Source organism: Alligator mississippiensis, chromosome 1 (assembly GCF_030867095.1).
Source record: "Alligator mississippiensis isolate rAllMis1 chromosome 1, rAllMis1, whole genome shotgun sequence".
Classification (NCBI taxonomy): domain Eukaryota; kingdom Metazoa; phylum Chordata; order Crocodylia; family Alligatoridae; genus Alligator; species Alligator mississippiensis.
In genome coordinates this window covers 257,816,350-257,843,189 of record NC_081824.1, presented here as the reverse complement: position 1 = coordinate 257,843,189, position 26,840 = coordinate 257,816,350, and the positions used below count along the sequence as shown (strand labels likewise).

General features: G+C 43.7%; 1 long non-coding RNA gene across 1 annotated transcript; it reads right to left on the bottom strand.

Annotated features, from left to right (window-relative positions):
- Positions 1 to 81: 81 nt before the first annotated feature.
- LOC109280361 (uncharacterized) lies at positions 82 to 26,840 on the bottom strand. Its single transcript, XR_002086654.2, has 3 exons — positions 26,540 to 26,840; positions 5,620 to 5,731; positions 82 to 512 (listed from the first exon to the last, which is right to left on the bottom strand). It is a non-coding gene; the product is annotated as an uncharacterized LOC109280361 (long non-coding RNA).

Genomic DNA, 26,840 nt, shown 5'->3' with positions numbered 1-26,840 from the left:
TGTCTCAGTGTGAGTGATCTGACAGTTATGGAGTTCTGGATGTCTAAAAATGAAAGTTACTGTGACTTTTTACACAGTATTGGAAAGACTGCTACTAGAATGGTGAACTTTGTTTAGGTGTCCACTCTCCAAGAAGATAGTGGAAATATAGGAAAGAAGCAAAAGTAAGTCACGGAAATGATCCATGTGCCATGTGATATGAAGCTTAATAAAGCTCCTCTTCAAAGAAGAGATGGACAGGTGAGTTGATCACCATTTAAAGGTACTTACATCTGAAAAATGGATTTGCTAGTAAGCAGCTTTTTAATTTAGGAAATGAAAACGCAACAAAATCCAGTGGAAGAAGCTGCAAGGCAGACTAAATGAGACAAAACGAGGGACTCACCATTGCTTGAAGTCCTTTAGATGAGAATAAGTCTTGTTCTGGAATACATACTTGACTGCAGCTTGGGGGGAAAGTTCTACAGGCCTTTATGCAGGAATTCAACTAGATGGATGCCTTTTGTAGCCTTCTACAAAAAAATCATAGAAAAGTAGGGATAGAAAGGACTTCAGAAAGACATCTAGACTAGCCCCCTGCTTGAAGCAGGATTATCCCTGATTCAAATATTTTAGTCAAGTGTCTAACCTGCCCTTGAAAACTTCCAAGGATGGAGATTCCACAGTTTCTCTAGGTAGTCTGCCCAATGCTTCACCAACCTCACGGTCAGAAAGTTCCTCCTAATCTCCAACCTAAATTTCCTCTGGTGCAGTTTGAGGCTTTTGCTCCTAGTCCTTTCCCCTATGGCCACAGAGAAAAGCACATCTCCAACTTACCTGGAATCACCCTCCATATATTTCAAAACTATTATCCAATCCCCCCTCAGTCTTCTATTCTCCAGCATAAATAACCTTAGTTCTTTTAGCCTTTCCTCATATGTCATGTTTTCCAAGCCTCTAATCATTTTGTTGACCTGTGCTGGACTCTTTTCAAACTGCCCATATGTTTCTTTAAGTGTGGGGCCCAAAATTGGACACTACTCCAGGTGAGGCCTCATCAGTGTTGAATAGAGCACAATTACCATTTTCCTTAATTTGCAAGAGGCACTCCTATTAATACAATCCAGTATGCTGCTGGCTTTGCTTTGCTTTTCTGCAGCCAGAGTACACTGTTGGGTCATATTCAGTGAATGGCTGGCTATAATCCCCTAGGGTCTTTCTCTGTAGTCCTGGAGCCTAGCCAATCATTCCCCAGTCTGTATTTGTGGATGAAATCATTCTGTCCCAAGACTTTACATTTGTTGAATTTCACATCCTTGACTGTCTTCACTGGGTTTAAGTACTGCTGAATTTAAAGGTCAAACATACAGTCATTACACAGGCAAACGCTTATTATTGTCACTGAGAGTAAAAGAACATTAGGTCTTCAGGATTTGGCCCACGCTGTTCAAAATTAATGTTTGCAGACTCCTGCTGTACCTTTCAGAATGAGTGGAAAATTTGAAAGTTAATTAAAATAATAGTTCTACAGCTGAGACCCTGAATACTGCATTTCAGCTGGATCTAATGTTTATGACAAGTTATATTTCCTTCCAAAAAGGCTCTAAAATTGAAAATAAGAATTGTGCCTTTAATATTAGTCTTTGCATGTAGTAGAACCTGTTCATTAAATGGAGGAGGCTTGTAAAAGGGTAGCTGCTGATGTATCAGTAGAGAATCCCTTCACAGAATGATACAATACAGTAGGAAAAAAAAGTGAGCAACTTTTTTAAATGACCAGTTTTTAAATTGCAGTATGCTACTACTATTCTGGTATTAAATCATCACTTAGCTAGGCCTCTATACTGCTTCTGGCCCAAACCCCATGCAGCAGAAGGCAAGAGAGAAAGCCTGTTAGGTTCACCCTTCAGTTCTCATCCAAACACCCACTTCCAGGATTTGTACACCTGAGATGTTATGTCCTAGCAGTGTGCTTCCAATCCCTGCTGCCTTCACAAATATAGGCATTTTTATTTTGCCTCCAGAGCTTACCCTAGAGAGCCCAACCTGGCCAGATCAGTAGCAGCAAGAACAGTGAAGTGTATGAAATAGTGCTCTAAAGGGTTTTTGCTTAACTTCTATGCAAGTATCTGTCTGACTTGTGTGGCAGAAGGCCACCTCTGTTGCAACCCAAAAACTCTGCTCTGTGACAATTTGGTTAGGATGGGCCCAGCAGAGGATACACACCTTACCCTATCTCTTTAGGTAACCTGAGCTGGATACATTCCTGATGGAGGGGGGAAACCCTCTCCCTCTGCCTATGTGATTAGTATCACATACCTGGGTGAGAGGCTTGCTCCCTGAGGAGCTAGGAACTGCCAGTCTGCCCAGCAACTAGTGATGCATTTCAAATTGGTTGGCTGACAGCCAACAGGTACTGGCCTCCATTGGACCAGGTAAATGAGGTCACAAGGGCTATATAAGTTAAGGACTGCCCAGGAGGAGGAGGCAGCAGCCATGAGGAAGACTTAGAGAGGGAGAAGAGCTGTACCTTCTGAAACTTGCTCTCTCTCTCAAAACTCATGATCAAGGAACTGCCTGCCTCCAGAGGGAATCTCCACCTGCCTCTGGATGATACTCATGAGTAAGCTACCTGAGATCTAATGAGATATATAGCTTGCAGTAACTCAGATGTGTGATCAAAGGCTACCCAGCAAGGGGAGTTTGCTCTATGGGTTTTCTCTGATATTGCTCTACCCTGTACCCTATTCTAACCCTACCCTTTGTAACCAATAACGTTCTCCTTTGTACCTAGTGTGGGAGACTTATTGGGAGTGGGTCTAAATTACTCCTGGGGGTCCCCTTGGTTCGGCTGACTAAGGGAGACCGCTACTTGTGCTTCTGACTGAGGGAAGCATCCCTAGTTCTTGAAGTGAATCAAGTACCCTCGAGGGCTACTAGGCTTGTGTTTCCCAGGGTGCGCAGAGACAGAATCAAGCCCAGCCCTGGGTGGTGGCAGTGGAACCCCCAGGCTAGTGGGTGTGCTCCAGGAAGAGGGTCGGCTGGACTTGAGGCGCCCCCAGGGAGGCACTCGGAGCCTGGAAGGTGGTTGGATGCAGTGAGGTGGGTGGCTCAACAAAAGAGCACCCCCTACTGGCCCACCACAACTTGCCCTGCAACCCTTTTCCCACAACTTCATAAGAATCTCTATATCTTCTTTTCCCCAGTCAAATGCAGAACTGTGTTTGGTTCCTTTAAATTTAAAATAGGAGTGAGACAAGGAATCCTGTAAGTGGAGGACCTCTATTGAAGTGAAAGGGGGAAAGTACTTTTGGGGTTGATATTACTTTGCTTATTCTAAAGTACATTAGTCAGTGTCAGAAAGAAGTCCTTTTTTTTTTTTTTACTTGTCACATGATGAATGAGAGCAGAAGTTGGTTCATTCTGAAATGTTGCAAATGAAAATAAATGGTCAAGCGCTGCCCTCTGTAAGGCACTCAGTTTAAAACACCTATTAAGTAGCCTGAATACAAGCACTTCGTCAGATTCAAAACTGCAGCAACACTTAACATAGAGCAGCAAAGTGCAGGTCAGCTCATTCAGCTATGCAGTGGGGAGTGAAGCTGAAAATATTTATCAATCACTTGTCTGAGAAAGGCAGACTAAATGACATCTTTCTTAATAATTTTGATAGGCATTTGCTTTCAAAAAGCTATTTACTATCCCAAGAGCATGTGCTTCCAGCAAAGGCTTATAGAAAATTGAGAGAAACTGTAGAGTCTTTATAATGAAAAAGAAGAACACTTGGATTTGGTATATTTCCCCACTGTGAAAGATATAATATTAAAGTTAACAGGGGCAGTGATATTATCTAGATATATTCTATTAAGTTCCATTTCCCCTCTTGTGTGCGAAGCCTAGAACTATTTTAATCATAGTTCACCCCCCCACCATCAAAATCCTCAATAACCTTGAAATACCCCAAAATGAGTAAGAAACTGGAAGTTCGTTATATGGGCACTGTTTGCTGTTATATGGGTCACAGTTCAGCTTATGGAATAAATGTAGGTTAACATTAAGTTTTGATGGCAGCTAAAATGGGAGAAGAACATGGATCTGACTGCAAGATGGAGACTATGCAAGCACATGTTTGTTGCAGCATCTCAAAGCAGTTAGAGATGCTACAGAAGGCATGCCATGAATGAAAATCATATCATAGAATCATAGAAGTAGGGTCGGAAGCTGTTCCTTGTGCTGCATATTTGTAGCATGGACTCTAAATTTGATACTGGAAAATCCCAGTTTTAAAAGAAAACACCCTGGAAAAAAGTGGTGCAGGGCATGCTCCTGATGCATGCCTAGAGGCAACCAGCCTAGGTCCTCCAAGGAGATACTCTAGCACCTGGCCAGAGCATCTCTATGCCTGCCCCTGCTGCTCTAGCATACTGCCTCAGCGTGCTGGAAGAAACAGAAGTGGGGCAACGCTGGCAGCAGTGGCTTGGACCCAGACTCTGTCTCTGGTAATCAGGGATATGGGGATAGAGGGGCTGTGGGAGTGGGGGGGACTGTGAGGTTTCTCAGGGGGGTTGTAGGTGTGGAGTTTGTGGGGGGGGCACCATACACCTGCACCTCCCCCCCCACCACACACTCTCCTGTGGCACACAGACCCTGGCACTGGGAGCAGCAGCCAGTCAGACTGTTGGGGCACTCATGGCCCACTGCAGCCAGAGCCCCATGGTGGTGTGGCACCACCTGAAACCCGGGGAGTGCACATGGCAACTAGAGCCAGCCCAGCCCACTGGTGTGCGTCTTTGGACAAGACCAGTTCGGTTCCTGCCACCACCTGGGGCTCCCGGCAGCAGGTCTGACCCTAGGGAGGTGCAGGGCCCCCTTAAGAGAGCTGAGTGACATGAGCTGCAGAGCAGAATGCCCTGGGGGGCCATCTGCAGCTGAGGTGAGGGCTGTGCTGGGCAGGCTGGGCTGGGTCAGAGATGCCCTTGCAGCAGGGGGCCCTGAGCTGAGTTGAGCCATGGTGCCCAGTGTCCGGCAGCCTCGGAGGGCCAGGCTGTGCTATGGGATGGGTACCAGACAGAACCTCTGCTGCAGCCCTCAGATGTTGAAGTGCAGGATCCCCCAAAGCATGGAACCCTGGGTGGTCACCCTGATTTGCTGTACTTTAGGGATGGCCCTGCCCCACACTGCATGTATGATCTACTCACCATTGGGCCGGGCTGGGTTTCCACGTGTCCAGACCGATGGCACATAGCTATTGCATGCAGTACTGGGAACCCTGGATGGTCGCAGGAGTTGACCCAGTCTTGTAAGGAGGCACATGCCAGCAGGTGAAGCCAGCTCCATTCACTGTGTGCAGCCCCTGGGTCTCAGGCACTGCCACACTGCCACAGGGCTTTGCCCTCAGTGGGCCATGAGTGCCCTGATGGCTCGGCTGGCTGCTGCTGCCAATGCCAGGGGCTCTGCACTGTAGAGGAGGTAGGGAGGGCAGATGTGTTGCATCCCCCCTCAAGCTCCACACCCACAAACCCCACACCCACCACACATCTACCCATGAGCCCCTCCACACACCTACTCAAGAACCCTACATCCACCCCCCCCACACCATCCCACCCTCCTCCCGCAAACCCACATCCCCCCACATCTCACCTGTATGCCCAGCCACCAGACAGGATGGGACTTGCTGGCAGGAGCTGTGGCTGCAGGTTCAGCTGTCCCCACATCCTGGTTAGCAAAGGGGGCAAGGGGAGCTGTGATTTTTCTATGATAAATAAACCAAAAGCAAACACCATTCTGATGACAGAAGCACTGGTAGGCTTCCAAATTGCTTTAAAACTGTAAATATATCAATAAAACATTGCTTGATTGATCTCTCTCTCTTTCTCTCTCTATATAGTGGTGGTTCATTTTCATCATGGAAGAACACAGATTTTTTATCAGAGAATTTGCAATTTTTAAACAAGGAACACCAGGATTCCTGCTAGTGAGGCAAGTGGCGGGACCCAGGCATAGAAGCCTGCCCAGCACTGGCACCGGGGACCCAGCTGGAGGGCAGATGGGGTGGCTGACCTCCTGGCCCTTTGGGGCCAGAAGAACACACTTCGACAGTTCAAAGCGTGCCACCAGAATGAGCACATCTTCCAAGTGACAACTGCCCTGATGGCAGGACAGGGGCACACTTGGCAGCAGTGCCTCACAAAGGCCAACTGTGCAGCCACGGCCCACTGGCGACTGGCCCAGAGGTGCAGATGTCTCTGCTGCAGTGTCTATACCACAGCCCAGGTGGCCATGTGATCCCCACTCAGGTCTGGCAAGGTCATGGGGATGCAGGTCCAAGGGGACGGTTGGTGTCACAGGTAGCAGCAGGTCAGAGCCAGGCAGCAGCCCCCATTGCAGTATAAAAAGCTACCCTGGTGAGTAGCTCAGGGCTACTTGACCTCAGGAGCTTCTGAGGCCTGGCCAATTGATATGTGGGTACAGTAGCCCCCTCTGCCAGCTGGACTGCTGCAGCAGCCCTGACCCAGAGTGGTCAGACCGCAGCAGTGGGTAGACTGCAGATCCCAGTGGGCAGAAGGTTCAGGGGCCACTCTTAAGTCAGGGCTGCTGCAGCAGTCCAGCTGGCAGAGGGGGCTAGTATACCCACATATCAACTGGCCAGCTCTCAGAAGCTCCTGAGGGCGTGTAGCCCTGAGCTGCTCTCCTGGGCAGTCCCAGCTTCCAGCTCCACCTAGATGCAGATCCAGGAGGAAGTTGCACAATTTGCCCCACAGCAAACTGCATGTTCAGGCACATGTGCTGAGGCACAAATTTGTACTGCTGCTATTTAAGCTGCTGCAAGTGCACATGCCTGCATGTGTGGATGTAGCCTATGTGTTTTAATCTATTCAGAAAGAGAATGGTCTCTTAAGTGTTTGTGTAATGCCTACTTGATTGGAATCAAATTACAGCTCTACTGCTAAGCTAACCTTTTCACTAGAGCAGGTAAAGAGAGGATTTTGTCTTCTTCTGAGTTATTTAGTTCAGTCCCATATGTGGCAAGAGGGGATTATTCATCTTCCCTGTGGTTGGGAATCAAATCTATTTCAGAATTCATTCTGGGAAAGTGATTATAGAAGTTTCCTAGACTTGATTTCACTATATTCTTAATCTTTTTTGCCTTCTAATTTTCAGCCGAAATTTTTTTAGCTGCAGTAAATACAACATATGCTTTTCTTGTAGGTTAAGAATTGACGTTCTCCTTCCTTAACAAGTATTTGTAAGCACTTAACTTTATTAGTCTATTGTCCCAGTCACAGCTTTGAAGATTTGCATAATGTAAATGCCCAGAGTAAAACTGTTTTCCTTCTTGTTCCATTTGTTAAATTCAGTGGAAGATTATTCTGAAGGTTACTGGGCAATCCCCATTTTAATCGTTGTAGACAATGATCACAATGAGCTTATCCAAAAACAGAAGGAAAAATAAGACAGATGTGCATAGAAGCAAAATAGCCAATTTGAAGGGACAGAGCAAGTTGTCAGGCACGGCAGAAGAGTCTGTTATTTTCTCCAAATTACACTTATACAAGATGTAACATTCTTTACTTTCAGGGGAGCAATGGTGAAAGAGATATAAAATTCCCATCCTAATTTTGAAAACAAGGAAAACCAAACAAATGAATTCTAATTTGATCCTGTTAACCAGGCCACTGGATGAAGAACAAAGTAAGAGGGCAAACTAATTAGCAAAAAAAGGAAACTGGGCTTGGAACTGAAGGACTGAGTCATAGAAATAATGACAAGAAACCACATTCCTTTTTATAGTATGCTGTTGAGAAGCATTAGAGCAAATTCTGGGGGTTAAGCTGGCAGCTGAATTATGTATCAGTCAAAATTTAGTGGCCAGAGGATTAATCAACACCTCCCACCACAGCAGTAGCTTACTCTGAAAATGAACCTCCAGCCAACACCAACCCCAAGGCTGCAGCTCTGCCTTCCCCACCCACCTCACAGTGAGCACTGCATCTGCCACAGTTGCTGCAGGGAAGGTTCGGGGTGGACGGGGTTAGGGAGAACAAGACACTCTCCCTAGCTACACTCCCACCTGAGCTTGTGCCCAGCTTACCCGCCCATTGTGACACTACTATATATGCACACAGTGAAGCAAAAACCATGGCTGCCATTCCCAGATTGTTCCTCACTAATGGAAACTAGATTCTATAGCTTCTTTTAAATGGCCTCTGGCAAACGTTTGCATTGTTATAATGTTCCCAATGGGGAACACTGATTTCATGGGGAAAAGTCACATGCACTGAGGCAAGACTTCATTCAACTTTATAAAATCTCTTATTCATCTTAACAGCACAGAAAATAGCCACCTTATGCCAGGTATGCCCAACCCCCAGGTTGTGGGCCAGATCCAGCCCATTAAGCCATGCTGTCTGGCCCACAGGACTTCCCACTATCTGAAAATTTGAGGGCAGGGAAACAACAGCACCTAACTGCCACTCCCTTGCTGCCAAGTTTTTTGACTCATGGGGAGCCCCATGAGGCAAAGAACATGGCTCTGCATGCTAGATTGGACATGTGGGGCCCATTTGGCCAACAGGTGTGGTACAGGGCTGACAGGGTGGCACAAGGCTGATTATGGTGGTGTGTGGTTGATCAGAGAGGCACTGGGTGGATCGGGGTCGACTGGGGCAGTGTGGGATGGCAAAGGACTAATCAGGGACCAATCCGGCCTGTGGACCCACCCTATACCACTCATTCAGTCTGCAAAGCCAACAGGTTGGCCATCATTGTCTTAGGCTGATTAAAAAAGAAATGTTGGAATTTTGCTTTTCCATATGTTCCATAACAGTATTGTTTACACTCATGTGTTACTTGGAGAATGAGACTATGCTTCTATTTCACATCCTAGCACCTGTCTACAGAAACCAGGACCTCTATACATAAAAGGAACTACCAAGAAAGACAACAAAAATGTCAATTAAAAACCTACTGAAGCCTTAGAAACATTATAGTTCTTTTCAGTATTTTTTTTTCCTCAATGTATTTGCCATTCCCTTCTGTCTTCCAGAGTGGCATTAGCCATACTCTGTATGTCTATTATATTAAAAGAAACTGACAATACAACCATATTAAGACTGCAAATCAGGGACCTGAAATTAAGAAGTGTCGGAATTAAGGCTGTCTATAAAAACTGAGTTTTCTCCCATCTCTCTTGGGCATACGCAGTATGATAGTTTCAAATTAAACAGAGTATTATTTGGGCTACAGAGTCCTATGGAATCTAACTCAGACTTCCTTGAAAAAGCAAGAACTTATTAGGTGCCACCAGTGAACTTTCTCATACAATATATTTCATTTTAATTGAAGACACCAAAAGAACAAGAACAAAAGTCAAATGTCCATTATAAAGTGCATGTTTCCATTCTTTCCTGTCAAAATGTGCACTTGACCCAGAGTCTCAATGGCTGACTGCAGTAGCAACCTGGGGACTGAGGATACAGTACACAGGAAATAAGTCACATAAACTACGCACGCCACAGTTACCAGTATTTCAATTCCTGATTTTTTGCCACATTTTGAGATTTTGCTTCCTGCCAGCAACGCACTATAAGTAACAAAATTCACTTTTTTTTTTCTGTCAAGTTTCCATAAAAGCAAAATACAATCAACTTCTCACGTTAGAAAAATGAGGTAGCTTACAAGAAAAGCTATAGTCTGTTGTACACACTAAGTTGATTTCTTTCCAGCCACTGAAACTAAGTTTTCTTTTTCTTTTTTTTTTAATTTAAACAATATTATTTTACCAATTTACTACTTGACTTCACAGTCTACCAAATTAGGTACAGATATAACAGCTGTATATAATAGAATCATCTACTGAATGGATTAATGAAATTACTTTCACACACAGTATGGCATTGCAAAAGCTTTACAATCTAACATGAAGACCAACATTTGTGGTCTCTCTGTATTTCATTGTCAGCTGAGATTAACAAGTTTCTGTGAAGGTTTCTTTGAGAAGTAATTTAAAAAAAATAATTGGATTGTGATGTTCACGAATGGCCCATCATTTTTTACCTGAGTATCAAAATCCATTTTTTTCTTTTTCTAAAAATATCAAATTTGGCATGGGGAGCTGGCAGCTCTAGCTTCCTACATACCATTCTGAGAATTATCTGCTTTCACACTCTGTAACTACCAGCTCTTGGTATACAACAATAGGTAGTCCAGACTCTAAAAACATTTAACTTCTGACCTTTTTACTTACACAGTTGGCAAGGTTGTAAGTAGTGATGGTATTTAAGACATGGAGACCTATGGGGTTGAGGCCAGTAAGTTATTTCACAGACCACTGAGCAGCTCTAGCAAATGCTAAGGATCGCTCATTCATTCCAGAGAAGGGCTGGATTGAATCCAGAAAGTGAAAGGGTCTATACTTAAAGCTCCAGGGAGACAAGATGAATTGCTTTTCTTTATACAGATCAAGGCACAAAGTCAGATCTCAGGTTATCATTGGAGAGTGAGTGCAGAAAAAAGCCAGAAGGTGATTTGCTACTTGGAGGAAAAGGCTTTCAGTGAGAGAGGGAAAGAGCTCAATCTGTTTAAGCTTATTAAAAGGTTTGACCACTTTTGTCAAAATTCTTCTTTAAAGCTAGCTCCTTTCAGCTGGTATTTTCCAAATATTTTAAAGCTAACAGAAATGTGCCTTACAAAATGCACCTTGCAGCTATTTGATGCATCTCCTATAAAGATATCAAAAAGCTTCAAGGTGCTTCACGAAATGCTTAAAGGGAGAAGGAGATAACAGATTGCTCCAAGCCAGTTCCATAAATGTGTTACTATTACTTACTTATCCTCACAAATGTTTTTTAGTGCTGAGGGTGTGTGCACTGTCTAGGGTGGCACTCAAACAGCACAAAGTGGACAAATGTGACTGATGAATCACAACTTCCTCAGTGACACATGAATCAGTTCTTTCTATCTGAGGAAGTAAGTTGCTGCAGATGGAAAATTTAAAAGTGAAGAGCAATGCACAGATGGGGGAATGGAAGCAAAGCATTTCTCCAGCGGGCTCTCATCTGGCACAGTGTTAAGCTGCACTTAAATAACAAACCAGCTAAGTAGCACATGGACTCTGTGTCTTAGAGGGGCTAGACATTTGTAAAGATGATATCATATACTTGGATTTCAAAGAGGCCTTTGACTTGGTCTTCCACAATGTCCTCGTGGTTAACTTGATAAATTGCAAGCTCAACACTTAATGGTCCAGTGGCTGGGAAACTGGCTCTGAGGTCAGACCCAGAGAGTGTTAATAAACAGAACCAAGTTGACATGGCACATGGTGACCAGTGGTATACCTCAAGGCTCAGTACTCAGACCAGTGCTTTTCAACATTTTCATCAACAATTTGGATATGGGTGTGGAAGGTGTACTGGCAAAGTTTGTGGGTGACACTAAGTTATGGGGGAGTACCATCATGCTGGAAGACAGGCTGAGGATAAAGGCTGACCTGGACAGGCTTCTAAAGTAGGAAGATCTAAACCTGATGATGTTTAACAATAAGAAATATAAAGTGCTTCATCTGCAGAGAAATAATCCACAACATATTTACAGGCTCAGTGGTGCTACACTAGCCAGCACCACAACTGAAAGAGATCTGGAGATCATGACCGATCACAAAATGAACATAAGCCATGGAGGAAACTGGTGGCAGCCTTTAGGTATATAAGGGGTGAACATCAGGGACTAGGAGAACATCTGGTCACCAAGGCACCCCAGGTGAAGACTAGGAATAACGGTCATAAACTGATAGAAGGTCACTTCAGATTAGACATAAGAGAAAACTTCTTTACAGTTTGTGTGTCTGGAGTCTGGAACAGACTCCCCCCAGAGGTGGTATAATCACCTTCCCAGGATCTTCAAAAGATGACTGTACGCACACCTCATTGGAGTCATCTGACCTCAGCAGTCTTTCCTGCCTTAGAGCGGGGGGGCTGGACCTTCCAGCCCCTAACTTGTATGAATCTATGAAAGCTAAAAACAAGCCATAGGACACAGGACTACCAAAGATCCAGGGCTGTCTCAAAATCCCTGACAATTAAAACTGAAGCTAGAACTGAAGCAAGCAGAGAAGCACAGATAGACTAGTCAAACCAAAGCAATGGACAGAGTGGAAAAACTGGGCTGTTAACATATGAACATAGGCAAAAGAAGAATTCACTCACTGCAGACTGTAGTGCTTAAAAAAAATGGCTACCAATATGACGTTTCAGTTCACTTTACTCTGTTTTATCAGGCTTTAAATTTGACCTAAGCTCTCTATCATATCTCAGCTATCTCTACGCATTTTCATCTAATTTTGCCTATAGGTGGGGAAAGAGTTGGACAGTTGTATTCCCATTACAACTGACTTTAAATCCCTTAAAGTTTTATGTGGCTAACTAAAATTAATGATAGCCTTTCAAACTGAAAGACAACGTGGTTTTTCCATTCACCTCAAGCAGTTCCATCTAGTCTAAACTCTCTTCAACCCCACAAAAAACCCCTTTCTGCTTCCTTCTTCCATGTGCAATTACTGCGTCATCAGCAAAGCACAATATAATCTCTATCGTTTATTAACACACCACCATGAGTCTACATAGGAGTTACCAAACTCTCTCTCAATAGTTACTGCAGTATTCCACAACCCTGTATAGCATCTTACATAATGCAGCTTAAAATAGGAATCAAGGGATGATTCTTCTTAATAAGGTATACTTGCTAAATGGGGAAGAGAGCAGACTAAAGTTCTTCAAATGGGCGAAGCAAGACTATAGTGAGGCTTATGCTTGTGTAATCATTAGGAATAAAGCACTTGAATTAGAAGACATGGATGTCTGCCAAGGAAAGATGACAGCAGATTTGTTTCAGCACTCTGCTACAGGAATGGATTTCAAATAACCCAGATCCCTTGCTTCGTTTTTCCATGCTTTCCATTTTTTATATTAAAAGTTATTCTTCTCCCCCTAGCTCAGATGTTAAGGCCATAAGAGCTAACTATATTATTTAGCCTGACCTCTTGTGTATCAGAAGACATTACAATGTTACCATATTGTCCCTGTGTAAAGCACACTTTTATGTTTGGCTAAAGCATACTTCAAGAACATTGTTCAGTCTTGATTTGAAGACATCAAGAGATAACTTCTCCCTTTGCTTCTCCAGTGGTTAAGCACTCTCACAGTTAAAACTGAGGCTAATTTCCAAATTGAATTTGTCTGCCTTTTGCTTCCAGTGATGGCTTGTTGTTCTGTGTTCTTTTCTGAAAGATTAAAAAGTCCTTTAGAATGTGGCACTTTCTGCCTATGAAGGTACTTCAATATTTCATTCGTGGTACTGCTCTATCTCCTTTTTGGAGCCCTGTAAGACTGTTATTCTAAGACATTTTCTCCAGCCATAAAATAATTTGTGGCTCTTTTTTGGGGCCCTCTGCAATTTTTCAATGTTCTATTTAAAATTTGTATATCAAAAATGGAAGTAACATTTCAACAGTGGACTCACCAATACACTTAACGTAAGTCAAATCATCTCCCTATTTCTACTCATTACTCGCTTGTTTATGCCCAAAGCATCGCATTAGCACTTTTTTGGATAGCACTGGTGTAGACAATTTTTTTTCCCTTTTATTTTTAGTATAGTATTTACATGACTTCACAGCACTAACAGCTCCTTGCAAGTTACTTCTCAAAGGGAACATGAAATCTGTGAGTGTTTTCACTTTCAGTTGCACTTTCTCTCTGTATGGTCTGTATGCTTTGTTTCTATATGTATATATATATGTTTGTTTCTATATGTATATATTCATTTACCTGTGTAAATGAATATATATTTTGCTAAAATGAGCTCAATTACCAAGTGATCTAGATAGCTTTGTATGCCCTCTCATCATTATTTATCATGCCTCTAGTTGTATCATTTGCAGGTTTCACCAGCAGTGATTTTGTGTGCTTCCAGATCACTAACAAACAGGTTACATAGCATGAGGACTAATGTCAACTGCTGCAAAATTAACCTAATAGTACACCCTATACAAGTCAAATTCCCCAATCACTTCTGGAAATCTTGTCAGTTTTCAATCTGTTTGAGGTATGTTTTATTGATACCGCATAATGCTAGTACAATTTTCTACCTTCATCATTTAAATACATAAGTCTCCATTTCCTCCTACTTCTTGTGTGTGTGTGTGTGTGTGTGTGTGTGTGTGTATTCCTAATTCCTGATAGAACTTTAGCTATCTGTTGAACACATCCCAATTTTAACTAATTTCTTCACTGTCTAAACTTTTTATCTCAATTCATTTCTCTTTTAGCATTGTAGTTTTGATTTGGGAAATAAGCCCTTTTGAGCCACTGAAAGAAAGCTATAGATATTTTAATGGTTGGGAGAGTCCACTTTTTGCTCATACTGAATGTAATCAAATCATTAGGGACCTACTGAATTTGTGTTTGAGCGATTTTCGCAGAAACTGCAATTTCAGGCAGGCACTGCGAAAAATGGCAGGCTCCGTGAAAAACAGCAAGCTCCCCAATTTTGTAGTCTCCCTGCAAAAAACCCCAAACAAATGCAAAAAAACCTTCCACTTATTGGCATGCAGAGAGTCTTGGTGCATGGAGGGGTGGGGGTGGAGAGAGGGGAGCAGGGCTGCTTGCAGCAGGAGGTGCAAAGGCTTCAGGCAGTAGCTACCTGCAGCCTCCATGCCTCCTGCTATGAACAGCCCTGCCTCACAGCACATCCTCCCTGTCCCCTTCCTGACATCCTTTCTGTCCCTTTTCCCCTTCTGCTTCCCTCTCCCCCTGCCCCTATACTCCAAGACTCTCTTTTTCCTGGTAAGTTGTTTTTTTTTTTCTTTTGCAGGGAGTCTGTCAAAATCGCAGAGGCTGCTGCTTGGGTGTGGCCAAAAAACATGGCTTAGTTATCCTGATTGAGCTGGGGGAAGACATTAATACACATGTTAAGTGTGGATTAATGACTTCCCCCAACTTAATCAGGGTAATTAAGATGTAGTTTTGGACCATGTGGCAATCTGTGTTGAGGGGAAGGATTGCTGTGGCCCCTCAACCAATCAGAGGCATGGGGGCAGCTGCCCCCTCAGGCTGTGAAAATGGAGACTGACCCTGGGATCTGCCTATGAAATCATTCGGCTGCCTCTTTGAATTTAGTAGACCCCTACAAATTATGATTACTAGAGTCCCTGGACAACCACAAAATTCTATTCCAACGATTAATTCATTTTCATGCATCCTAAATATATTTTTCATAAGAAGAGAGATACGATCTATTTTCATTTGTCACTCAGTTGTGGATTTCCTGGCTTTTAATAGCTTTTAAAAAACAAACAAACCTTACAATATGTTGATGAATGGTCTGACCTATAAGTTACAACAGGGGTGGGCAATTATTGTGGGCAGAGGGCCGCTTACTGAGTTTTGGCAAGCCATCGAGGGGCACATGACAGGCAGCCCAGGGCAGATAAATATTAATTTTCTAAATTTTTTTAGGGGCCCCACAGGTCAGATAGAATGGCCTGGTGGGCCGTACCTGGCCCCCGGGCCACATTTTGCCCACTCCTGAATTACAACATGCACTCCTTGCATTAAGTTCATCTTCCTGAAGGTTGCACATCTTTTAAAAGGTACTATGGTGGCTGGGGCTGCTCTCAGGGGTTGGAACCCCCACAACAGAACCCAACACTCCCAAAGGAAGGCCCAAGGACCCTGGTGTCGCAGGAAACTTATGCGGGAAGGAGATGGAGACAGGGCTGAAGCTGCTCTAGCTGGCACTGCACTGGCTTTTCAAACGGCTGTCAATCAGACTGAGTGGCGGCCAGCTGATGACATCAGCTGTGACTGCTGCCGCAGGAGACTTAAAAGCCCTGGCAGAAGTCGGGTGCAGTGGGGGAGCTAGGAGGCAAGATGCAGAGCTTGCCAGGGTGCAACCCAGCAGAGTAGATTCCCCTACAACGCTGTCCCACCAGGGGCGAGTGGGTGAAGTGCAAGGGAGCCAGATTGGACTCCCCAATGCTGAGCTCCCCAGGAAGGGGTTTGGGGTTGGTCACTGCCCCTACGGCCGTGGATTGGCACAGCCATCCTCAAACCTGCAGAGGGTACTGTAGATACAGGCCCAGCGCAGGGATGAAGCAGGGCCAAGGATTAGGGGCAAGTGGCAGGCTGCAACTACAAGCCTGTACTTCATACTGAGGCCGACGGGGCTGAGGCCTGATGGGAGGCCATAAGAGACTGGAGCCGGGAGTTGGAGCAGTGACATGACAGCCCTCACAGTTGGCAAGTGGACTGGGGTATAGGGGAAGCGGAGTCCCAGGATCAGCTGCATTGATCCAGTGAATATTACCATCTCCAAGTCAGGGCAGGAACACCCCTGAACCCCTCCTTTCAATTACAGTTCAATCAAGTCATGGAAGGAGAGTCAGGTGCCTGGCCCAGGGAGCAGGGAGATGCAGCACCAACTGGGGGTGCCACAGGTACACCGAAAAGGAATTCACACTCACTCACGTTACTCTGATAACCTGGTAAATCCACTCTCCCTGTCTGTAGTAGGGCCGTGTGAAACAGCACCTTTTTGTTTTGACTTTCATTTCACTGTTTCGATGGGACAGTGTTTCATTTTGAGTTTCATTTCATTCTGAAGCACTGTTCCATTTTGTTTTGTCGAAACTGTGTCGCTGTTTCAATTCTGGTTTGATGTTTCGCCCATAGGCTATAATGAGAAAGCAAAGCATGAAACTGCCTATAACTTTGTCAATTTTTGGCAAATTTGGATTAAAAAAGCAGGGTTGGTAGCCCCCTCTGAGGCCCTGATTTTTGCTAATTTTCAAGGATATAGGTGCAGGGGCTTCTGAAAAACTTTGCTTCAAGCTGCTGACAAGCAAAACTCATGCCATGTGTGTGTGTTAAGGCACAGCAGGGTGAAAACTACAAGTATGGTAGCCCCAGCTGAGGCTATGAAGCCTGCCAGGTTTCAAGGAGATAGGTGCAAGTTTTTATGGGAAACTGCACCTCAAGCTGCTGACAAGGAAAACTTGTGACGTGTGTGCTATGTGTGTTAAGGCATGCCCTCACTGGCACTGGGGCCTCTACACGACATGGTACTGTGCTCCAATGAGGCCTCCTCCTCCCCTACAGACTCTGCTGGTCCACCACTTTAAATGACAACAGGTAATTACTTAGTAAGCAGCGCAGTAGCACCAGCAGCCAAACTGTCATAGTCAATATTATAGCCATCCTTCCTCTCTTTCCCCCCTCCCTCTCCTTACTTTCTGTTTCCCTGCAGGAAAGCCCAGCTTCAGCTTTGAAATTTGAAACATTTCAAAATTTTCAAAACATTTTGACTGCCTTCGTTTCGTTTTGAGGCTGTTTCAAAGCCCTTCATTTCATTTAAATTTTGCTGTTTCAAGCTCGAAACAAGTCAAAACAGCATTGAAACAAAACAGCTGGTGAAATTTTGCACAGCCCTGTTCTGTAGTCAAATTTCTGTCACTTTTGCTTGCACAGCCAACAATATTGGCCTTGTACAAGCATCATAATTCTACCAGTAGAATCACCACTCTCCTGATAGAAACTTGAGTGTACAAGCGTTCATTAAATTTATCTAAGGGGAAACATGCCCCCTCTGGGACACCTGGAAGATCTCCCTAGTTTCATCTGGATTGGGAAAGGAATTGGGGGGGAAGAGGGGGAAGCACTGTGGTGATACTCCCTGCCTCTTCTTTAGACCAAGGACTGCCCAGTTCAAGGAGTAGCCTAGTGGTTTTGTTCCACTGGTCCCCTCCCTTCCCAAGCCAGTCCAAGAGGGAAACAGCCCTTTCCCCACAGCTAGGGACTGCAAGTTGAGCAGTGATGGTAGAGATCGGAACTGGGCTCAGGGAGGCTCACCCCAAACCTGGGTCCAGCTCCACCTGCTTCCTCTTACTGCCCCAGCCACCCAATTAGGCAGAAGGAGCAGCAATTTCAAAGCAGCACGGCCAGGAAACAGATTTTAGGGGAGCCTCCTTGAGGTCAGTTCATGGGCCCACTGAGTTTGAAATCTTTGACTCTGCCACCTAGCTCGGTATCGGAGCAGTGGGGGTGGGAAGCAGGCTTGGAGAAGCTTCCTACCCCAAGTTTCCTGGTCCTGCAGGCTGTAAATGCTATGTGTACCAGTCAGTTGAATAGACAAACAAAACTCTTGGGTTACAGGCAATATCTTTTATATTAGACCAACTAAATAGTAGCAAAAAAAGTTATTTCTTTGCTAGCTTTCGGGTCCAAGCACCCTTCTTCGGGCTGAGGAGAATCCAAAGATTGTAAAAGGCCTCCCAGGTGAAAAAGGAACTTTATTTTGCACAGGGGATGGAGAGGCTTCTTGGCTGGTAATGAAGTTTATATTTCCAAATGGCTAAAATATGATACCTTCCGTATTTCAGGGATATATGTTGTAGCTGTGTTGATCTAAGAATTATAGACAAATGCTTGCAAAAGAAATAATTTTTTTGCTACTATTTATTTGGTCTAATAAAAGATATGACCTCTAACCCAAGAGTTTTGTTTGTCTATAATTCTTAGACCAACATGGCTATAACATATAATTCAGCTGAGTGACACGTGGTATTTTAAAAGCCTGCAAGGAATGCTTGGTCTGAGGAATGGATTGAAGGCCTTGCCCTGCTTCTTCGCTCCCTTCCCACACACAATCATGGGAGGGGAGTGCAGCAGCAGGGCAAGACTCCCTGCCCCTTCTCCAGACCTAGATGTCTTTAAACAAGGGGAGCGGAAGAGCCACTGTTCCCCATGCCCTCCCCAGAAGATGGGGATGACCCTGTTCTGGGGAAGGGGAAAGAAAAAGGGGATAGGGGAACTTCAGACTGAATGCCTATGCTGCTCCCAAAGACATTTCTAGCAGTGGAAATTTCTCAGAAATTTTTACCACTAGAAATGTGTACCTGTTCATGGTCATAGCATGGCTTGCATTTGACAGCTTGCAATAGATACTTATACAGTGAGAACAGAATTAAGATGACTGAGTCAATTCACACAAGCCATGATCAGATATCCAAGGTTAAATATTTTTCAGTCAGAAAATATGAGGGCTTATTTTAATCAAATGAAGGACTTGGAAAGTGAAAGGTTCTGTATTACCAAAACTTCTAAGAGGGAAAATATTCCCTCTCCCCTTACAAACATATTTGTATTTAAAGACAATTATTATTTATAAACCCATTGCTTTTCTGTCAGAAGCCTGTACAAAATTGTTAACTTCACTTCTCTAGGATTTTATAAAATTACAGTAAGATTATTGATAAAAATAGTGGCTACATCAACATCAAATTTTGTTTTATATTAAACCAACTAAATCCCTCTGTCTTCCTTATTTTAATCATCCTTCTGTTTTCTTTATATTATTAAATCATCACATGCAGTCTTAGACAAAAGTTATTCCTTTCCATTGCCATGACAATAACACCCTTAACCCCATTCCAACAGATGTTTTCATTTGATCTTCCTGGAGAAAGTGCAAACAATTCATCCTCACTTTCAAAGCCATCTGGAGAATCACAACTGCCTATACACTGGTTCCCATTTCATTCCACTCTTCTTTCCTGGATTCCAAAATTTTTCTTTTCATTCCAGCCAGGTACAGACATTATACATAGACTGGCATAAGTGATTGGAAACTGATCTACACCTAGAACAGAACAGAAGTTCAGGGCACATAGACTAGTTTAAAAATGGTGGAACCTGGTCTAAGACCTGGATGGATGTAGTATCAGATTTACTTGATTTAGGTTAGACTGGTCTATCAAATTTCTGTACCATATCCCCTGCTGAATCAAGTTAGGTTGGTGTCTGCTAGCATCCTGCAGGCCCCTGCAACCCACACCCCCAATCTGGCTGCCACTGACAGGTAGCACAGCCCATGTCAGCACAGGTCAGAGGGGCCGCTCCACTCCCCACCCCCAACATTGCCTGCTGGGCACAGCTGGTGGGCAGAAGACAGGGCTGAGACAAGGGGGTGAACTGGACAATCAGGGGTGACTCATTGCTGGCTCCACTTGGCATTCTCCAGCAGCCTGCTGGGACATGTGCAGGAGCACCCACAACGTGTTTGCTCACTGCATGCACCTTGCGTATACTCCCACCAAAGGGTGAACTTGTGTTCTGTTCTCTCCCGAACTAACCTAGTCCAATTAGAGAAACCTGTTTAAATTAGTTTCAATCTATCTTGGGATTTTTGAATGTCTGTGTGAAAAGGACTTACCTCAGGGAGCCAAGAGGCAGTGGGATGCCACATGGCAAAGCAGAGCCGGCAAAAGTGAAACTGTGGTAGCTCTGCCCGCTGCAGATACAGATCAAGGGGAAAAAAAGCGGACAGGCCAGAGGGAGCTGGGAATGGCTCCTGAGTCGTCTTGGACGCACTAGATAGAGGTGTGCCGGGGCTGATTGGCTGGCCGGATTCCTGGACTGGGGCCAAAAGTCTTGGCGGAACAAATCCTATGACCCCAGCTGACCTCCTGCCCTTTGGGCAGGGGGCTGGACTCGATGATCTTCCGAGGTCCCTTCCAGCCCTAATGTCTATGAAATCTATGAAACACCAACTGGGGGGACCGGAAGTAGGGTCTCCAGCAGAGCAGAAAGGGCGGGAGCCCACAAGCAGTCTGGGGTAGGAGCTCTGGTGGGCACCCCAGGAAGGGCTCGTCCTGGGACTTCACTGGCAGCCAGGACTGGAGGCACCATCTACAGAGCCAGGGTGGACAGCTGTGACCTCTGATGGAGATTGGCCCTTGGTGAGGCCCAGTGATGCCAAAGGTTAGTCACAGCTGATGGACCAATGAATCCAAATTCAGAAGAGAGGCAGGGCACCGGCAAACAGAGCAGTGTCAAGCACAGACTCTATGTAGATGACAAGAGAGGGCCGCTGGAGATGCTCGCGAGAAAAGACAGCATAGCTTATCCATGGCTGTCAGACAGGTGGGCTCAAGCACTGCGAAAAACCAGAATACCATCTCCGATGACGAATGGTTCCATCATGGTTGACAGTAGGTGGGGTGTAGGGGAGGCAGAGGCCCACAAGAGAGGTGTGGAGGGAGTGACCAAGGAGAAGCAGCAGGGGAAGCAGGACTAGAACATAGTCCTCCCGATTAAAATGCAACCAATCATTAAAGATGTGGCAGGCAAGGATCCTGTTGCACCGCTCCCAGGTCGCTCATCAACCTGCCCATCCGTTCCGAAAAAGTCACAGCAAGGCTTGAGCGGAAGCTACACACATGATGTCCCGTGGAGAGACATGGGAGGTTACAGTCTGTATCTAGCCTCCCTCTTATTGCTTTCTCCTCCATTCAAATATTCTTAAAAACCATGTTCAGTTTTCTCTCTCCCACAATGATCTAATCAATGATTTCAGTCCACTTTCTTTTTCTTCAGCTGTCATGCCTTGCACATTCTTGTGTGTGGAAGGTACATTCTTCAGGGAACAAGGCTGTTTGTTATATATTCTGTGTACTAACACTGCTGCTAAAATTCTTAACAGTGAATGGGATAGTGACACAAATAGTAAAACAACTCAGGTTTGTCAATTCAGCCACATGTCATGGGAGGAAAGTCAACCGAAGGCCCTACTATTCAGCTCTACCCACCCACTTTTCCTCTGGGACTAGAAAGATGGGTTCACAGCAGGCTTGGTCCTAAATGTCTTAATTCAAAGAAATAAGACCAACAGTATTCACCTTTCCTCTAACATTTACATCAGTGGGTTTCTTCAGTTTGTGTGCGTGTCCGTGCACATGTCTCGAATTGAGTCTTAAGAACAATCTACCTTTTAATATTACACTTTAATGTTAAGTGACAACTGAATACAATTATGGGTAGGATTAGCTGGGATAAAACCGGATTTAATTTTTAAATATGCTTAGGCTGCTTTGTGTCTGATGGCCAAAAGGTACAACAGGCATAAGCAGTGACTGGGGCCCTCTGTCCATGGACCGTGAGGAAGCAACCTGCCTGTTCCCACTGCGAAACCCAGAACTGGAGGCTGGGAAGCCTCTCATGGTTCCATGAAGCACTCCCACCTTGTGAACTAAGATTGCGCTTTCCCCCTTGTACAACCAGCAGGAGCTGTGTTAATCTCTTCTAATAATAATGCTTAGTTCTTTTAATCTTCAAAGCTTTTTGCAAACTGTAACTAATTAATCCTCACAACATCCCTGAGAGGTGGTAGTTAAATATTTTCATTTCCCATTGAGCACAATTAGTCCTAATGTGTCTTGTTTAACTTGACCATTTAAAACAAAGGGGTAACAGGAGTCACAGAGAGGTTAAATAACTTGTATAAGGCTAGAGACCGAGTCAGCATGGGAACTGGAATTATGACACAGTACTTCCTGCTTCTCAGCTGTAGTCCTGGAGCACAAGGTTAGACACTCAACCCTTCAGCTTCCATTCCTGAGCTTTTTCCATATTGAACAGGCTTCGAAGCGAAGATTTTTCTGAACATTTTATTCCTCCTGTAGTTAGGAAAAGCATCTCGCTGATTAACTCCCTCCCATGACAAAGTGAATGATTATTTTTTAACCTCTAAAGAAACTGGAATGCAAAGTTACCATTCACTGCACACTTCGGGATTTATTAAAATTTGATTACAAAAACCAAAGGGAAAATGCACACCGCATCTTAAACAGCTTTGAAAAAAGTCCATCTAGACAATCCTTTATGAAGGAGTCAACCCTGGCATATCATGGGAGAAAGCATGTACATTACAAGTGATAATGTTCTTTCCAAGTGTCATTTCTAATTAGAAATGGGTAGAACACAGCTGCTTTTTTAATATCCAGTAAGTACATAATAGGACAATATTTTGTAGTCAAAGACATTCCACAGCTAAACAAATTCAGAAGTCATTTAAATAAACAAACATAAATGATTGTCTCAGATATCATTGATCACTTCATGTCCGGTCACAATTCCTAATAATCATACCTGAGAAGTTAGAAACTGCAGCAGCAAATAATGTGGTTTGGGGTTTTTTGAAAAAAATATTTATATCATCTTGCAGATTCAAACAGTAATTTACACTACAGAATTAAGGAATAATGTTCAACAAACCTAAGTCAGTAGAAGTTAAGGCCTTTTGAATCTGATTCCTTGGCTGAGCCTTTAAAGTAAAAGGCTACCTGCCATAGGACTTGCTACATGGCTGCAGATCATATTATCTGAGAAACTTTCTCTAACTTTGTGATAATGCCCTGATGTACTCAAGAGGTAGATGTTGTGACAGTAATGTAATAGGCAAGTACTCTTTGGGCATGTCTACATAAGACATTTACTGCACAATTGACTAATTAATTGTACAGTAAATGTCTCAGCAGATGCATCTACACGAGATGGTTCGAGCACAGTAGACTAATTCTACTGTGCATTAGTGTGGCGGGCAAAACCTGTGCTAATGTGCATTAGCATAACTGAAAAAAACATGTGCTGGACCTAATGCACAGTAGCCCTGATTATGGTGCATTAAGGTATTACCCGTAATTACATGTACTAAACTTAATGTACTGTAATTATGGTGCATTAATGAATGTGTAGACATGCCCGGCACCTACATGTACACCCCTTTTAGGCTGGAGTAAATTAATCTACTCTGCAGCAGGACTGTACTTGTAAAATTTAAGCACTATTTAAGCACTATTAAGTAAAAAACTTTGCAGCAGCATACATGTAGATGCTGGAGGGGCTCACTGGGGCATGAGAGTGAAGTACCATATCACTTGTTTTAGTAAAATTCAGATAGGTGGTATCTATCATGCTTCCTATTGTGCTTCCTTTGCCTAGAAAAATCAGTTCTCTTATCAAAGAAAGCTATCAGGTTAGTTAGTTTAGCACAATCTGCCTTTGGTAAACCCCTGTACCATCTTATCCTATTTTCCATCTACTCCCATGTCTAATCATTCTTTGTCAAAATGTATTCTGCAACCTGGCTTAGGACTAAAGACAACCAATGCACCTGTAGTTGACCAAATCACTTCTTACCCTTCTTAAATGTTAGGATTATTTTTGCTCTTCTCCATTATGTCATGTCACTCTCAACTCAAGATCTATGAAAAATCCATGCAACCAGACACGCAAATTCAGTTGCCAGTTCTTTTTTAAATTAATGAGTACTTTAAAAAAATTAATTCAAACTAACATTTTAGGATTTTCTGATGTACAAAAACCACAGGATAACCTCTTTTTAACTCAAATACAAGACAACCCTGAATGCAAGATGACCCACCAATAATCACATTCCACACACAGAAAAATTATAAATGTATTATAATTTTCCATGGATGGAATCTAATTATTGAAAGATCATCTTAAATTCACCCCCCACTCTCCACACACTACTGCAGGTGATGAGGAAGATGGTAATGGGACAGGCAGTAGGGGACAGATAGCTGGGGAGGCAGTAGGAGACAAGGAGCAGAGCAGGCAGGGGAGGAGTAATGGGGCAGGCAGTGTGGAAGTGGTAGGGCTGTCAGTGAGAGAGGCAGGCATCTTACTCCCTGCTGCCTGCCCCCCGCCCCCCCCACTGTGCCTGCCTCTCCATAGCCTCAGGTTACCCTGATTCCCCCTTTGCCTGTTGCCCCCTCCTCCCCTCTCCAAGTCACTTCTGCCCCTTGCAGCCTCAGGTCCCCACCCCACTTCCTTCCATCTCTCCCACCCCTGAAGTCTCTCCCCCACACTCCCCACTTTCACTCTATGCTGACAGGCTCCATCTCCGCTGAAACTTGGGGCATGGAGCATGGCTCCAGCCCAGTCCATTAGCAGTGGTGTGTAGCAGGCACTGCTGTTCCACCCTGACCCCACAGCTATAGAGAGCTGGCACTGCTGGGGAAGTGGAGGTGGGGAGGTGGGGGGATGATTGGGAGCTGCGGGGGAGAAGTGACTGGGTGTGCAGGGATTATGGAGGGAAGGTAGCAGCTCTGGCTCTGGCTCCAGCTCCAGCCCCAGCCCTAGCTCCAAACCTGGGCTGGGACCAGAGTCACACCCACTGCCTGCCCTCTGCTCCTAGCTGCCTGCCCTTGTGCTTGATTGTAAGAAGAAGGGCTTTCCTCCCACGTTAAATGGGGGGAAAACCTCATTTTTTAATCAAGTAAATATGGTAATTAAGAAAAAACTTTCACCATTCTCCTTTTTGAAGCAACATAGCTTGAATGAGATAAATGAAAAGCCCTTTGTATTGCTAAGCCTGGATCAAATATTTAACACAACAACGACTAAAACATTTTTGATAAAAAATAGGATTAAAACCTTCAACACACTTTTTTGGACTAAAATGTGTACATATTGAAGACTGTTCCTTAAATCTGTATCACAATGAAGTATTGTTAGTGAAGGCAAAATATTTTTGATCCAATTAAACTTAGCTTAGTTTTGGCCTCTCTAATTATCTCCTATCGATGATCCCTTTTAAAGTTCTGTGACTAAAATTATAATCTTCTGATATATCTTCTTGTTAAATTAATATCATGTTCCAAGATAAATCATTTTAAATTGTGTTAGGTAGTAACTCACAGAGAAAACACTATATCAAACAAATATAGCCACAAAACATGCATTTCTCAACTTACATTTCTTGATTTCCAGAAAAGTAACCTGGACCTGTCATCTAAGCAACAATCTTACCAGAAGTTTTTTACTGCAGCATGTTTTCTGCTTTTATTATTGTTAGGCAGCTGGTTCTGTGTAAGTGTTTTTATAAAAAATGTGTCTTCAGCTCAGATAGCAACTTGCTGTCTGATTTTAAGGAAAAGGAAAGACTCTAGCCTCAATTACACTAATGTGGATCCAGAATAACTACTAAAACCAAGGTGGCATAACACAAATTGCTCTGGCTTAACTAAAGTAGTACAGTCTATTCTTAAATATTCTTGTGAGAAACCCAAGACCTACATTCAAAAAAGCATGCTTGATGGAATTAGAGAGGCTGTTGAAAAATTCTAACAATTCACATTTTTACAACTTTCACGTGAAAGGATATCAGTGCTTCACAAGTATTAATCCTCAAATTCCACCTGCATGATGAGTATTATAATGCACATTTTGGCAACAAAGGCACAAAGTAAGTCATTAGCAGAAAAAAAGAGCCCAGAAGCCTTTACCACTTTGCTCAGGTTTATACTAGCTCCCTGCCAAGACAAGGACCACCAAAGATTAAGACAACATTTGATTATATATAACTGTAGGACATGGCCTAGTCTTTTTAGGCAGAAAGTTTTCCTGTTCACTCTCTAAGGAATGCTCATTTGAATACAGTTACTAGGATTTGGCATTTTTACAAATGTTTCTTCTAGGTACTATAATGAATAGTTTTTTCACTCTTTTTGACTAATGTTAGGCAGTTACATTTCTTACAAGATCCTTAAGGTTTAGTCATTTGCATAAAGCCAGGCAGAACAGCAGTCAGCACCAAATCATAGCTCCATGAGCCTTATAAAAGAACAGAGTTATGAGTTTTATTAAAAACAACAACAACAATAGCATATCAGAATGAGCTGTACAGAATAATGGCTACTCACTCTTTTGCTCTGGCTCACTTGGTCTCCTGCAGGGCTCCTATTTCCATCCCACTCAAGCTCAGTCACCATGCTGGGAGAAATAAAAGAGGCAGATAGCAGGAGCTCTGCATTCAAAAACAGAAAGCTCTCTATTTTATTTATCAGGAACTCTAAAAAGAGCAACAAATCTAGAGGAAAAACTATATCTAGCTCTACTGTTTTCCTCTGCAGGAATGAATTCTCATGCTTTTGATAGGCTTCCAGATATGGAACTTCTTCAGAGCTGAATGCAAGTCCTGATACCAGAGTCCAGGTGAAATCA